Source organism: Leucoraja erinacea, chromosome 6 (assembly GCF_028641065.1).
Source record: "Leucoraja erinacea ecotype New England chromosome 6, Leri_hhj_1, whole genome shotgun sequence".
Lineage (NCBI taxonomy): Eukaryota > Metazoa > Chordata > Chondrichthyes > Rajiformes > Rajidae > Leucoraja > Leucoraja erinaceus.
This window is the reverse complement of record NC_073382.1, coordinates 51,989,756-52,005,604: the sequence shown is the minus strand read 5'-3', so window position 1 is coordinate 52,005,604 and position 15,849 is coordinate 51,989,756.

Genomic DNA, 15,849 nt, shown 5'->3' with positions numbered 1-15,849 from the left:
TTCCAATAGCTAATTTCTATTTTCTTGTTGAAAATTGTATTTAAGACAATAGTAAATGTTATTACAACCAAAATTGTGGCGTGAAGATTGAATATTCTGTGCGTTGTTGATGATTCATATCAAAATTGTTATAAGCATATGATAACATTATCTCTAATCTTTGAAATGTGGTGAATCTTAACAGTTTATTTAAAAATAAACTGCTATGACAACAGCCTTTTGAACACATGCTTGTATATTCCACATTTTGAGGGAAATTGATTCTTTACATGTAATGTTTTGGATTTAATATATCAAAGTTGGGTGGACTCTCAAAAGAAATTAGGCATTCAGATGTGATTTCCCATAAGGTGTCAACAAATGCTTCTTGGGTTTCAAATGACTCGTTTGGTAGTGTTTGAAGATGCTTGGAAGTTCATCGTAATGAAATGAATGCATTTGCTTATCAATCTTAAAAACCTTAACCTTGAGGATTTAATTTGCCACAATCGTCATTGTTTTGTAATTTTCTTCCAGAACTGCACGTCAATACAGGAGGTATGACATTTTTATTCTGGTAACTACTGAAACCATTAGAAACAAAGAACTGCAGATGCTGGTTTATACCAAAGATAGACGCAAATTACTGGAGGGGAAAAAAATAATGGGTGACGTTTCAGATCGGATCTGAAGAAAGGTCCCAACCCAAAACATCATCCATCCTTTTTCTCCAGAGATGCTGCCTGACCTGCTGAGTTATGCCAGTATCTGTGTCTAACTCCTGGAACTAATCAGCTATGGAAAGAGAGGTAATGGCCAACAGCAATTAGAATAAGAAATTGACCATTGTGCAAGAAATAACATCATTATTAGGAAGCCCCACATTCTTCCAGATGCCTGTTCAATAAATGGAATGTTTAGACAGAGTTATACAAGTCAAGAGTTTGGAAACAAGTGTGAATATCATGCTCATTTAAGTAATTAATGACAACATTCCTTCTCCTGCTAAGGGAAGCACAAATTTTATTTTTTGTTTGCCCTTTCTGTATCGGAAAGCAAACACAATCTGGTCTTTTACTTGCAACATTGAAGATTGATTTAATGGTGAAAGATTATGAAAATTCTTGAGGTTTTACAGATAATTTGCAATGAATTTCTTGAGTCCTATTGAAAAAGCTACTTATTTTAACTACTAAACCAGGTTCGCTTCTTAATAAACAGACACCACACAAACGGTTTGGTAGACCAGTTCAAAACTTTACTTAACATCGGCCGATGGAAGGGAGCGAGGATTCCAGCTAAGTGACCAATGTAGACACTCAACTGTCCCCGGTCCTCTTCTCTGAACAACAGAATTACATTGCCTTAAATAGGGTTTTTTCCCCTTAACACCTTCCACAGACATTAATCATGTCAGAGGTACAGGAAAAGGTTTCCACAGATTGCATCACATCAAAGGCCTTTTGTTTACATGGTACAAGATATACTAAAAACATTGACCATCTGCTTTATCATTTTATTTCCACTCCCCTGGTTTTCTTTTGTCACTTGGTCCCTCTTAAACATAGGACATCTGGTTTATTGCCTCTTGCTTCAAAGATGTGACCACCTATGTCTTTCTTCCTCTATCACCTCCTCCCCCATAAACATTGGTCATTTGATCTCCACTTTCCTGGTGTTCCCTTGTCACTTGGTCCCTCCTAAACATAGGCCATCTGTTTACAAAGATGTGACTGCCTATTCCGCTCTTCCTTTATTGCCTCCTCCCCATAAACATTGGTCATTTGATCTCTACTTCAAAGATATCTTTAGCTCCTCTCTCTGCCTGTCACTTGGGAGACAATGTTATAGGATTTATTATCTCACACACCCACAACCTAAGGCAAGCCTAATTTGACACTAAATATAAGCTGTAAGCTAGCCCAGAAACCAATTTAATATCTTCTTATATTTTTAACTAAAACTCGGCTTCATCATTCCATCCTTTTATCAAAATTTTGATAACAACTACAGTCCTTCCTGAGTACATACGAAAGACCATAAGCATCTCATCAGACAAATTAATAGTACACTAGTAACCCAATCAATTCATAGTGGACAATCGTTTCACAAGTCCCTCCAAACATTTTAAATGGCCACCAACCTCCCCCGGACGTGACACTTACTACCATAGGACAGGAAAAGGATCATAAAAATTGCTCAGCCTTTATTCGGCTTCATTTGGAATTCCCTGTGTGCTGGTGTAACTGGTTCATGCTTCTCTTGTGTGGCACTGCATTTGCAACATAACAATGCCCTGTCACAAATATACTGTTTCCTTAAAATACACCAGTGCCTTGGTTGTGGCAAAAACAGGTAGATTTAACTGGCCTTTGCAGACCTCTTACTGTCTGTAGTCAGGGTATCTTTGCTGCGCTTGTCATGTTTGACTTCAATCTTGTTTAAAAGGAGGTGTGTACCATCCTTTAAATGTGGGTTAGTCTGCAAGTTTGCCATTCTGACGAAAGTTCAGTCCATGTGGGCTGGGCCACCCCAGAATAAAGGAACATCAATAGCCCATCGTCCTGGTTTCCACAAACTGTTCACAGTCAATCAAATGTATCCAGCGATGATGATCTTCAATCTTTACAGCAGTTCATGTTGTTAGCAACACTTCGTTGTTTCTTTCAACAGTCTCAATTTCTTCTTGTCCCAGCACCCCCATCGTATAGCTTTTATGGCTCCCAGCAAAGCTCCTCCAACCTGGGAATGTAGATCTGGCAAGACATGGGTTAATTGCCGACCATACATAATTAGTTAATTGCACAGGGCCTGTTGGTGGCTTCCCCCCACTCTCCAGGGGCAATAAAAAGTTGTAAATCTTGTTCACCAGCTTAGTTTCACCAGCACTTTTGTCTACTTTTGATCCTTCATGTTCCTTCCTAACACTTCCTTGTGAATTTATTCTTTAATCCGATTATACCCGAAGAGGCTCTCCCCACCTAAATATTCAATTCTCCAAATATGTTCTCTTCCCCAATCTACTTTATCTTCTCACCTTTTATCCCTCATTGTGAGTTCCTTCAAACCTCCTTTTGTAAGTCATCAGACAATTTTTCATCTACCTTCATTTCTCTCACACAGCACATGCTACAGCAACATCTTTTTGTTTGCTTGAAAACAGTAATCTTGCTTCATTTACATTTTAAAAGACAACCTCTGTTATCATATCAAAACAATCTTTTCCAAAAGAACTCATTCAGAATCAGTAATCAATAATACATTTTCTTTTCTCTGTAATTTTGACATTTCCAATCTCATTTAACACTTTAATCGGGATGAGTCTTTTTTAAACTTGGTTCAAAAGATTTATAACCAACCGCACCCCATTCATGCCTGTTTCTTAACGGACACACCATAAACTTTGTAGATTTGCATTTTAAAGGACAACTTCTTAAAAAGTGACACACAACTTTGCTCATTGCTTCGAATTTCACACATTCCACATACAAAAAACATTGTTTTACAAGCAGTACATATACAAAAACATTGTTTTACCAGCAGTATATAATATTTCATCTTCATAGACATCTCTTTGTAATTTACTTTCCCTTTTTCTTTTTTTTTTTAAATTTCTTAGTTCTCATTTGATTGTTCTAAAACACACAATTTTAGGCCTACTGCTATTCCTAGCAATACTATAAGCCTCTTCCTTTATTTTCTCCTGGCATTCAAAAACAAATCACATTTCTTGGGTTTTGATGCTTTAGAGGAATTATATAAATCATTTATTTGAATGATAGCCATTGCATATCCATCATCAAGCTTTCTAATGTAGCTTGTCAGCCATCCCACTGCTCATAACTTCATAAATCCTTTTATTTCGATTTGAGAGCCCAGTTTTGTATTAACCCACATCAAACTCAATGTATAATTCCACCATCCTATGTGGAATTTTCCCTAAAAGTGTCTTTAAAACAAGACTATTAATCAATCCCCTTAGTGTACAATACTCAATTCAACAATAAGCTTTTCCTTAGCTGGATCCTCAACATCATAGTTCTGAAAACCATTGTGTATATATATTCTACAAATTTGTCCTTCACCTATAACTGATCATTCATTTTTGTCGATCCTATATATGTAGATGATAGTACTTCATGCTTTATCTATTTATCAATATCTGCATCTATTTTTTAATTATGTTGTACTTAATGAATACACTACATTTCCACATTGCAGAGGGGATGAATTCCCAACAAAATGTCCACAAAGAGATTTAATGTACTGCCAAACCCTTGACAAAATTTGTTGATTCTTTTGCCTTTATTTAATTTTTCCTTACACAATTTCTATTAGAGAAAAGTAGGCCCAAATCCTCTATCGATTTCCTCCACAGATGCTGCCTGGCCCGTTGAGTTACTCCAGCACTTTGTGTTTTACTATTGCATTTACATTTTATTTGTGCTGTTAATTTATCTACCTTATTGCAATGCCGTACGCAATTAAGTACATTGCCTTATTTTTCCTCATTTTTATATACTCCAACCTAATTTACTACTTGTTTTTTGTTTCCACTGCCTATTTATTTTGCTTTCCAGTTTTCTAATCTTTATTTTCCAACTTTCCTTCTTAAATTTCCTTTTGTTCCCATCCCCCTGCCAAGCTAGTTTAAATTCTCCCAACAGCACTGGCAAACCTCTGTGGGGATAATGTTCCTGTGCTGCTGGGGTACAACCTTTCCGATCTGTAGAAAGGTCCCTGGAAATAGCCACAATGCCAGAAATCCAAAGCCCTTCATCCTACTCCATCCCTCATCAGTACTTATATATAAACCCTAAATATACTTTCAGGCTGGGAATCCACATTGATTCAATTGCCTAGTTTGGGACATAACAAGGATTCTATCAGCTGAGACTGGAAATAACCTGGCAATTAGTCCCCAATTTTTTATAACAGAGTTGCTTGTCAGAAAAAGGATTTACCTCCGGGGTAATTTTGTTTTGCAATCCCCATTGACTCTTTCCACCATCCCAGATACCTGTGGGTGGTGTACACAGTGAATTGCTGTCAGATATTAAAATGTGCAAATTTTCCTTATTATTGGTGGTTGGTAGAGCTTCACTCCACCTACTAAATAAATCTAAAATCACTACGCAATATTTATAACACTGGGCCTTTGGCATTTCAATAAAATCAACCTGTATGCCTTCAACCGATCGTGATGGCATTGGCTTCACCCCTGAGAGTATCCTAATTAGTTTGCCTGGATTGTTTCATTGGCAAATTTTACATTCAGAGGCCTGCCACCACATTTCCTTTGTTATCCTATCATTCCCTCCTTACCAGCATGGGTAAGACGGGTAAAAATGTATCGTATACACCAACTTGTCCAAGCGGGGTGTGCTGAATCAATGGCACAGCCCTTTTGTTTCCATAGTTATTATTATATACAAGAGGCGTCCCTCTGTAATGTACATACCTCCCTCATATCTGGCAGGACCGTTCTATTTGCTAGCATCTGTTTAGCTGCTGTCACTATGCATTTGGATGTACAGGCTGCACTGTTTGGATACACTATCAGCAACCCATTACCTTTTGCTATAGAGTCCCCAGCACCAGTGTGTGCAGTACATTTAATAATGATCAGCTGTTCTGGTAACATCAATGCCTTAAACAAATTACGCACAGAAAGGCATTCCCGTGCTCCCAATCCTGGAGAGCTTTGTAAGGTCAGAACTTCAAGTTATAGGGATGTTACTGATGGAACTGTCCCAGGTAAAGATGCCATTGCTACTGGTAGACATCTCTCAAGATTATCTAACTCCTCCACATTTTCATTACCAAATAGGGTCGTCGTGCCAGACATGAAGTCTCCTCCAGAGGATTTACCAGTACTGGGTTTATTTTTACTAACCATCACTTGTTTCTCACCTCCTGTCTGTCTTTTAATTCTATTCTCTTGTTCCTCTGCCCACTGGCATTCTAGTTGCAATAATTTCCATCCTTTCCTAGTGCTATCCTAGTTTCTTAACTCTATCTAGCAAAGTTACAAAATTGTGAGATTTAAAAAAAATCAAATCTGCAATTTATCCCATCAGATAAAGCATAACAATAAGTTTAATTTGACACCTAATTCACTTTCATATCTCAAGTAACAAAAAAATTATGGCCATTTTCATACTCGGAAATTAGCATCCTGTTCCCTATTGATTTTCTATGGACATAACAAAAAACTGTGATCATGGACCGTCAAAAGCCCATAACCTTCTTAAAAATTAAGAGAACTGAATGAAATTTTCAGTTATCATAGATTGAAGCATTCTGAAACAAATATAAAATAATCTTACTTGGATGACCTGAAATTAAAGCATATAATTAGTTAGTTACCCAATTGTAGCTAATTTCAAACTTCAATTACTAGATCCAAACATCTAAAGTCTATTTGAAATCGGCTTTCTAGTGGGTTCCTGTCTTCCTTTCCCATATCAACACCTCTGCTTTTTTAATTGTCTCGACATTCCATGTGCCCCCTACAGGCCAGGCATCATCCCGTAACCGTTTGGTCAATCTGTAACTTAACATTCTAAATTTCTTATTATACATAGGATTCAAATAACACATATATAGGACCGGTATCCATAACATTCCCCATAGATAGATAGAAAGAGAGAGAGAGAGAGAAAACAGACTTCTTAATTCCGAATCGTCCCAAATATATCAACCAGGCTGACCCACTAAATGAGACCCCAGTTTCTCAATTTGGCTGACTTTTTAACTCTTTAATATACGACCCAAGTGTCTCAACGAAGCAGACCCGCTAACCGAGACCCCAGTTTCTTTCAACTTGGCAGACTTCTTAATACTGTAATATACAACGTCACTTATTTCTCAACCCGACAATTCTTCGGATGTCTCAATAAGCCAAACACACACCTCAACCCCCGTATCTCAACCCGACAAATCACGGATATCTCAACAAGGCTGATGAGCCCTTAGTAGAGAGAGAGAAAAAGAGAAAACAAAGAGAGATAGACAGAGAGAGGAAACACTCACGTCCTTCTTAACAATATACATAAGACCTTTCTTAAAAATACATGCACAATTCCGTCTTAAAAATACATACACAATTCCGTCTTAAAAATACATACACACTATATTCTTGTATGTAATATACATGTTCATGTACACTTCTTCAGTTTGTTAATATGCTTTTGTATTTGGAAAACAGGATTTCTCTTCCAAACGCACAGAATCATATCTAAGTTAATGTTGTCCGTTCTCTTCTGCAGACCTATTCATGGTCTGTAGTAATGTGGCATTCAACCTATGCAAATAATACTTTACTAGGTTGCATAATATTGTGTGGCACATCTGAATGCTAAAATTGAATTTATTTGTAGGTTGTCTTTAGGAAACAGAACATTTAGTCATATAAATAAAATATCAAACCTGTGAAAACTGCAAATGTACATGTCAACAAACTGCAACTGTCATTTATTTCTAACTGGTTTTAATAATCTACTGCAAATTCTAAACACGATGAGTCAACATTGTTGCAGGATAATACGTTGGATATACCTTTCGAACACAGTCCATTAAAGCAAAGGGGACCACTTAATTTACTTTTTGGCCATGTGTTTTTGGCACAGGTAATGTGGGCTGAAGGACCCGTTTCTGTGCTGTACAATTCTACATTTGTTAATTTGTGTGCAGTTCCCTGTCATATTTTTGAATACCCCAAAATTGTACATAGATAGTAAAAGCATGGATGCTTGTCATATCATAGCACTTAGTATTTTGACTAAAATCTGAGTTGTTTTATTAGTTTTTCTATGGAACTAATATACACAGAAACTATAACTGTCCAACAGTGTACCTTCAGCACTGATAACATGCCAGTGAAACACACATTGACCCTTTTCTAAGGTACCACTGCATTTTTTCCAAAGACAGAGGGGCTGAATTGTTGCCTTAAGCCCCTGTCCCACTTTCCCGAGATACTCACAAATTCTCCTGAGTTTTCCCCTCGATTCAAATGTCCGTAGCGAGTCCGTAGGAGGCCGTAGGCAATAGACAATGGGTGCAGGAGTAGGCTATTTGGCCCTTCGAGCCAGCACCGCCATTCAATGTGATCATGGCTGATCATCCCCAATCAGTACCCCGTTCCTGCCTTCTCCCCATATCCCCTGACTCCGCTATTTTTAAGAGCCCTATCTAGCTCTCTCTTGAAAGCATCCAGAGAACCTGCCTCCACCGCCCTCTGAGGCAGAGAATTCCACAGACATCCGTAGGCGTCCGTAGATATTTCGTAGCGGCTCGTAATGCCAGCCGTAGGTACTCGGGGCATCGGGTAAGTCGGGGCGTTTTTTCAGCATGTTGAAAAATGTCCACGAGTTTTTTAAAAAATAGCCCCGAGTACCTAAGGCTGGCATCTCTGAGTTTGAATCAAGGGGAAAACTCGGGAGAATTCGTGAGTAACTCGGGAAAGTGGGACCAGGGCTTTACAGCACCAGAGACCCAGGTTCGATCCTGACTACGGGGACGTTCTCCCTGTGATTGCGTGGGTTTTCTCTGGTTTCCTTGCTGCAAAGAAGTAGAGTTTTGTAGGCTAATTAGCTGGTAAAAATAATTGTAAAATTGTCCTTAGTGTGTAAGATGGGGTTAGTGTATGGCGATTGTTGGTCAGGTTGGATTTGGTGGGCTGTTTCCACACTATCTCTAAAGTCTAAATACATAAAGTTTTTTTTACAATTTATTTTCTTAAAGAGGTAAATTAATAAAACATTTCCAAATAGCACAAGGTTTCAATACTACCAAATTTTAAATATCTATACTTATCACCATCGGGGCTGCCTTTGAAGATCAGAAATGTTATTGACCTTAAAGAACTGTTTTTCTCATTACATAGATGTGGTTGACCTGCTGAGCATTTCAAAGAATTTCCGAATTTATTTTGTCTCCGAGGAACAAACTCAAAATTATAATATCACTTGGTTAGTTATTTATTTGTCTACTTATTTTGGTAAGTCTCAGAACAAATGATGATAAATTCCAGGATTTCCTTCTTTTGAAATGGTTATAGACAAGGTTAAGTTTGCTGGAATTCCTTTCTGCAATTGAATAAATGTTGACAGTTCCGAAACAATTGAACTTCTCCAATAGTTGTTATGCACCATCTTTCTTGCAAGTTAACATAAAATTATATAAATTCTGGGCGGCACTGTGCAAATTGTAGAACTGTTGCCTCTCAATGCCAGAGACCCAGTTCGATCCTGACTCTAGGTGCTGTCTGTGCAGAGTTTGTACATTCTCCCTGTGAGAATGTTTCTTCCAGGTGCTCTGCTTTCCTCCCACATCCCAAAGATGTGTGGGTTTGTAGACTAATTGGCCTGTGTGTGTGTAAGGAGAAAGTAGGATAACAGAACTAGTATGAATGGATGATTGACGGTCGGGGTAGATTCGGTGGGCTGGAAGGCCTGTTTCCATGCTGCATCTCAAAATTAAATTGAACTAAAGAGGACCACTTTGGACCATTTGCGCAGGGACTGCTTTAAATTGTGGCGTTCATATGGCAAACATAAAATGACATTGGGCTATCTACTCCATTCATAAATGGTTTGGTTATTTTATTAATAAATTTAAGTTATTCAAAAATACTCTTCGATAATAAGTAAGTAGGATGAAATTGATAGTTATTACCAATTGCTAATTAAAATGCATATCTGACTGAGCCCACTCATGTTCCAGGAATAAAAATGATTTTAAATATTTGTTTCCACTAACCATGAAAGTACTGTTCTGTGTTATGGCATATATACTATGTCAAAGGCCATATGCCGCGGTCTACACTACTGTACATTGCTTCTAATAAAAATACAAAAAAAAATAATAATAATAAAAAAATACTATGTCACAGGAGCTTGGGTCTACATCGGATATGATGGCGGGTGGTTTAGCTGTGAAGTTGCTCCCTTACAGCGTCAGAAACCCGGGTCTGATTCTGTCTACGTGTGCTGTCTGCACATAGTTTGTACGCTCTCCCCGTGACCGCATGAGTTTTCTCCAGGTGCTCCGGTTTCCTCCCGCACTCCAAAGACGTACAGGTTTGGCTTCGATAAGAATTATATCTTGTCCATAGTGTGTAGGTTAGCGCTAGTATATGGGGTGATCACTGGTCTGCACGAACTCTGGGGGCCGAAGGGCCTGTTTCTGGTGGTTGTAAAGGTTCTGCGTTGTATCTCTAAACTAAAGTGGTTGGGACGAAGAAACACAAATTGGCTTTCCTTCCTATTGTTGATTCTGTTAATCTTAACAGGAACTCCAATCATTTGGAACCAATGCCACAGATGTAGGAAAAACAATGCACCAAAGCTGTGACTATTTCTACAGGAAGAGATTTTCGTTCAAAAGGTATTTACTATTCAATTATGATGATTGTGGGTAACTGAGGAGGTCATTTTCGAATAAATGTTGATAAGGGTCATTAGTGTTGAATTGATACTGTGTAGGAAGGAACTGTAGATGCTGGTTTACACCAAAATAGAGACAAGATGGAGTAACTCAGTGGGTCAGGCAGCATCTTTAGAGAAAAGTAATGGGGTCAAGACCCTTCTTCAGATTGAGAGTCGGGAGAGGCAAACTAGAGGTATGAAAAGGCACAGAACCAAATCCGAGCCGGCCAAATCAATGGCCAAGGAGCCCACAATGGTTCATTGTTAGCTGTGGAGGAGGAGGTGTTAACGAAGAGCAGCTTTTGTAAGTAGATGAGGTCTCTGTGCTTGATTATGCACTGGGCCTACTGCAGTTCTGAAAGGACAACGAATGTGAATAGGATTGAATATAATTCTGAATAGAAATTTTCAATAAACATTTTACACAAATTTCCCATTTGTGTAAATAATCAATTAATTACAAGCATAAAAAGTAGTTACATTGGCATGGCACTGGAGTAAATATTCCCATGGTTTACATATTGCCTTCAATCTGTCAGTGTACTACTTCCATTATTAAGACTGAATACTTGATCCATTTTCATGCTCCATTATTGTCAAGAGTCAAGTTGTATGTTTATTTTTCATTTTCACCAGATATGAACTGAAAAACTGCAAAACTTGTTGCAGCTTTACAGGCACATTAATTGGACCAATAAATATACAATAAATTATCAGTTAATCTAAGTCATGACAGTGTACAAACCAAAGTATGTAGCGCCACCATAGTCTGTAATGGCTAGGTACTGAGGTGGGGTTATGAAGGCGGGTCAACAACCTGATGGTTGATGAGAAGAAGTTGTTCGTGAAGCTGGAGACTCTTTAGAGATACAGCTGCATTCTTGAGTTTGGAAGAAAGAGGAAATTTTGTTGATCCAAAATTCTTACAAGATTACATAGGATGGGTGCAGGGAGGTTGTTTCCCCAGGGGTCATGTCTTTGAAGATGTCAAAGATGATGAATGTTACAAATACTCTACTCCGAAGCATTGTGGGGGCTCAGTCATTAGGTTCATTGAGAGAAATGACACCAAATATTCAGATAGGATCACCAATCTTCACAAGAAAAGTAAGTATAGATGTGTTCAATTGATTGCCTTAAATTTGCATTCTGTGTTTTTTGTAAATTGGATTTAGTTTAATTAAATATTGTTCAGATGTCCATCAATGACTCTTGGAAACAATGGACATGGCCTGCTGAGAGGATGAGGCACACAGTGCTGGATGGAGTAACTCAGCAGGTTAGGCAGCATCGCTGGAGAACATGGATGGGTTACGTTTCGTGTTGGGACCGAAACGTTACTCAGGCAGAATGAGCTGTCATGCAGAGTGGGCAGGGCCTGCAGCCGACCTATCCCTTGTAGAACACCATCAACAGCGACACCTCTAGGATGAAGGGGGCCAAGCAGTGGTGATAAATCAGCGAGACTTTGGGTATCAATGGTACTTTATAGTACTGACCTGTACCCAAGTACTGTGACTTTCTTTTGCATACTGATCAGTGACAATCCTGCACCATTTTGTAGCCTTCAAGTCTGAAATTTGTTTTAAATATGTTTAAGTCTTAACGGCTATATAGGCCTTTGTCCTGGTGGTGACGGCACTGGTCCGGGTGTTTCAGTGGTTCTTTATTGTCACGGATGCACAGCACAGTGAAATTATATTGCACAACCCACAAATGTACAGTCGCCATATTTTGGTGCTCTTTGCAAAGAAAAGTCCAAAGTCCGGTCGGCATGTTGGAAATACTGGAGCGCCCCCGATCCAGGAAAGCCCCAGGCTGTTGCAGGGGTCGCCCTAGCCAGGCGATGTGTCGATGTCCTCTACCGGTGCTCTGCCGCTTCGTGTCACTGCAGGCTGCATGCGAGTGAAGAATGAGATTGAAGTTCGGTCAAGTGCGATTATAAAAAAAAATAAAAAACACACCAGGTGCTGGAGTGAATCAGAGGGCCAGGCAGAATCTCTGGAGGATGTGGACAGGCAATGTTTCGGGTTGGCAACCTTCAGTCTGATGAGTGTAAGGCGAGATAAAGCTGGAAAAGAAGTGGATGTGGGACAAAGCCTGGCAAATGATGTGAATACAGATGAGTGAATTTTAGAGTAAATGGATGGACAAAGGCCAGAAAGGAAAAGGAGACAAAAGGGTGTCAGATAATGAGAGGAGGAGTGAAATCTGAAGCCAAATAAAGGAATAAGGTGGAAGGGGATGGGGAAAGAGGGGGTGGAATAGTGGGAGAAATGGGTGTGCACCTGGATGGAGTGGGTAGGAAAGGGGGAGCGTAGAGTATCAAACATAAGTTAACATTGAACTCATTTTTATTGGGGGAGCCAGAAAAGTTTTAGCAGAGTCTTGAAGAATGATGGGTGGAGAGCCCGAGAGGCTGATGGTGGGAATTCCACAGCATGGGATCTTGGCAGCTGAAGACACAAATGGCAGATGTGAAAGAACTAAAGCTAAGCATGCATAAGAGAGACAGCTAATGGAATGCAAAGATCGCAGAATGTTAGGGCGAAAGGATTTTATTGAGAAACAACCGGATCAGCAAGGCCATGAAGGAATTATAAAACAAAGACCAACATTTTTAAATTGCTAGTCTGGGAGCTATTGACGGCTGTTCAGCCAACAAAGTGGCAATTGCAAGGCAGATGCAAGTTAGGATATGGGCAGCTGAGTTTACATTCTAGATCATAAAAGGAGTCCATTTGGTGCTTGCCAGCTGCCACAGTCCTCATCTGCTGTAGGTCTGCAGCTATTATCTCTCACTTCCCATCAACTCAATTTTAATTCTTGTACTATTTACTTACACTATGGAGTAATTTACACTAGCCAATCAATCAACCAACATATTTTTAGATGCAAGGGGAATTTGGCAACGCAGTGCTGCACAGTGGTACAGTGCCAGAGACCCGGATTCGATCCTGCCTATGGGTGCTGTCTGTACGGAATTTGTTTGAACGCCCTGTGACTGCGTGGGTTTTCTCCGGGTGCTCCGGGTTTCTCAAATATTCCAAAAATGTACTGGTTTGTAGGTTAATCGGTTTCTGTAAATTGCCCTTGATGTGCAGGATAGATCTATTGTACAGGTGATTGCTGGTCAGTGTGGACTGGGTGGATATTGCTGCAACCTTTCAGCCTGGGACCTCATTGGATGACTCTGCCAATGAAAGACAGACTCAGTATTAACTTTTGATTTATACTCTGTGAAGCACCTCCAGATATTTTACTTTGATAAGATGGTATAACAATCGTACAAAAATAAAGAAAATATTTCAAGTACTTAACAGGTCAGTTAACACTGAGGAGAGAAAAACTTAATGTTTTTTGGTTAAATGCAACTGTTGATGTTTATTTCATGATTCCTTTTTTTAATCATGGGTTTGATTTGCTTGCTAGGGCCGAATGGACTACTCCTGCACCTATTGTCTATTGACTTTCATGTCTATATTTTTGATTTGATCACTTGTCTTGACTTTGAAGCCCAATTTGTGCTGCCTTACTTTCTACATGCTCTATATAGCCTGAATTTCTGGCATGCCCATGAACATGTGAAAAGGGGGACACAAGCTACTCGGTCTTTGGAGCTTGCACAGTAGAACCATATAACCATATAACAATTACAGCACGGAAACAGGCCATCTCGGCCCTACAAGTCCATGCCGAACAAATTTTTTTTTTTCCCCTTAGTCCCACCTGCCTGCACTCGTACCATAACCCTCCATTCCCTTCTCATCCATATGCCTATCCAATTTATTTTTAAATGATACCAATGAACCTTCCTCCACCACTTCCACTGGGAGCTCATTCCACACCGCCACCACTCTCTGCGTAAAGAAGTTCCCCCTCATATTACCCCTAAACTTCTGTCCCTTAATTCTGAAGTCATGTCCTCTTGTTTGAATCTTCCCTATTCTCAAAGGGAAAACCAAAGGAACTGATTACCACAAATGGTGTTGGTGGCAGTTGAGAGATGGTGATGAAAGTTGTTAAAAGCAGCTGGCCCACGGAGGTGATGCAGACAGAAGAAAGACGAATGAGGACAGGCGGGATGGTGAAACAGCTGCTAGAACCACAAGATGCAAAACATTGCAGTTGCTGGAAAACTAAACTAAAGGAGAATGCTGAACATGTCCAGCAAGACGCAGCAGTGGAATGGGAAAAACTGTTAACATTAGTTTGGGATCTTTCATTACGACTGGCCAGTTCTGATACAAACTGGTTATCTGCATTTTCTTGGTTAAGTTTAGACTTTAGAAATACAACGTTGAAACGGGCCCTTTGGCCCACCATGCCGACCAGCGATCACACTGTCCACTAGGGACCATTTACAATTTAACAGAAGCTAATTAACCTAATGTGCGGCTTTGGACTGTGGGAGGAAACCAGAGTACCAGGAGTGATTAAGAAAGAACTGCAAATGCTGGAAAAATCAAAGGTAGACAAAAAAGGGAAGAATTGACCAGGGAGTTACGGAGGAACGGTCTCTGCGGAAAGCAGAAAGGGGAGGAGATGGGAAGATGTGGCCAGTGGTGGACTCCCGTTGGAGGTGGCGAAAATGTTGGAGGATTATTTGTTGTATATGATGGCTGGTAGGGTGGAAGGTGAGGACAAGGGGGACTGTCCTTGTTACGAGAGGGGGGAAGTGAGAGCGGAGCTGTGGGATATAGAGGAGACCCTGGTGAGAGCCTTGTCTGTAGTAAAGGGGAAACCCCGTTCCCTAAAGAATGAGGACATTTCAGATGCCCTGGTTTGGAACACCTCATCCTGGGTACAGATGCGGCTTAGACGGAGGAATTGGGAGTAGGGGATAGAGTCCTTACAGGAACTAGGGTGGGAAGCAGTGTAGTCTAGATAGCCATGGGAACCAGAGTACCAGGAGAATACTCATGCGGTCACAGGGAGAACGTTCAAACACTGTATAGACAGCATCCATAGTCAGAATTGAACATCAGTCTCTGCCGTTTGTAAGGCATCAACTCAACCGCTGCGCCCTGTTATTGCCCTGTGCGGTATTGTCCAGTGCGGCAGATGAGTAGAGTAAGCGATAAATGAGACAAAAGGGTGTTTGATAAGGAGATGAGTGAACTGTAAACCCAGAAGATATGTGGTGGGGGGGGGGGGGGGGGGGGGGGGGGGGGATAAAAGTAAAATTAGAGTCTCGGGAATGGGAAATGTATGTATGATTGAAGAGAAACCAGGGGAGGGGGAAGAGTGCGGGACAAATGAGTGTACACCAGGGGATACAGGAAAGGGGGTGGGGGAAATTAAATTAAAACCTCATAGCGATCTGCAGATGCTGGAATCCTTAGCAAAACACAAAATGCTTGCGTACTCGGGTATTCCCTGCACTGCTGCTGCCTGACCTGGTGAGTTACTCAAGCACTGCGTTTTACTTAAAACT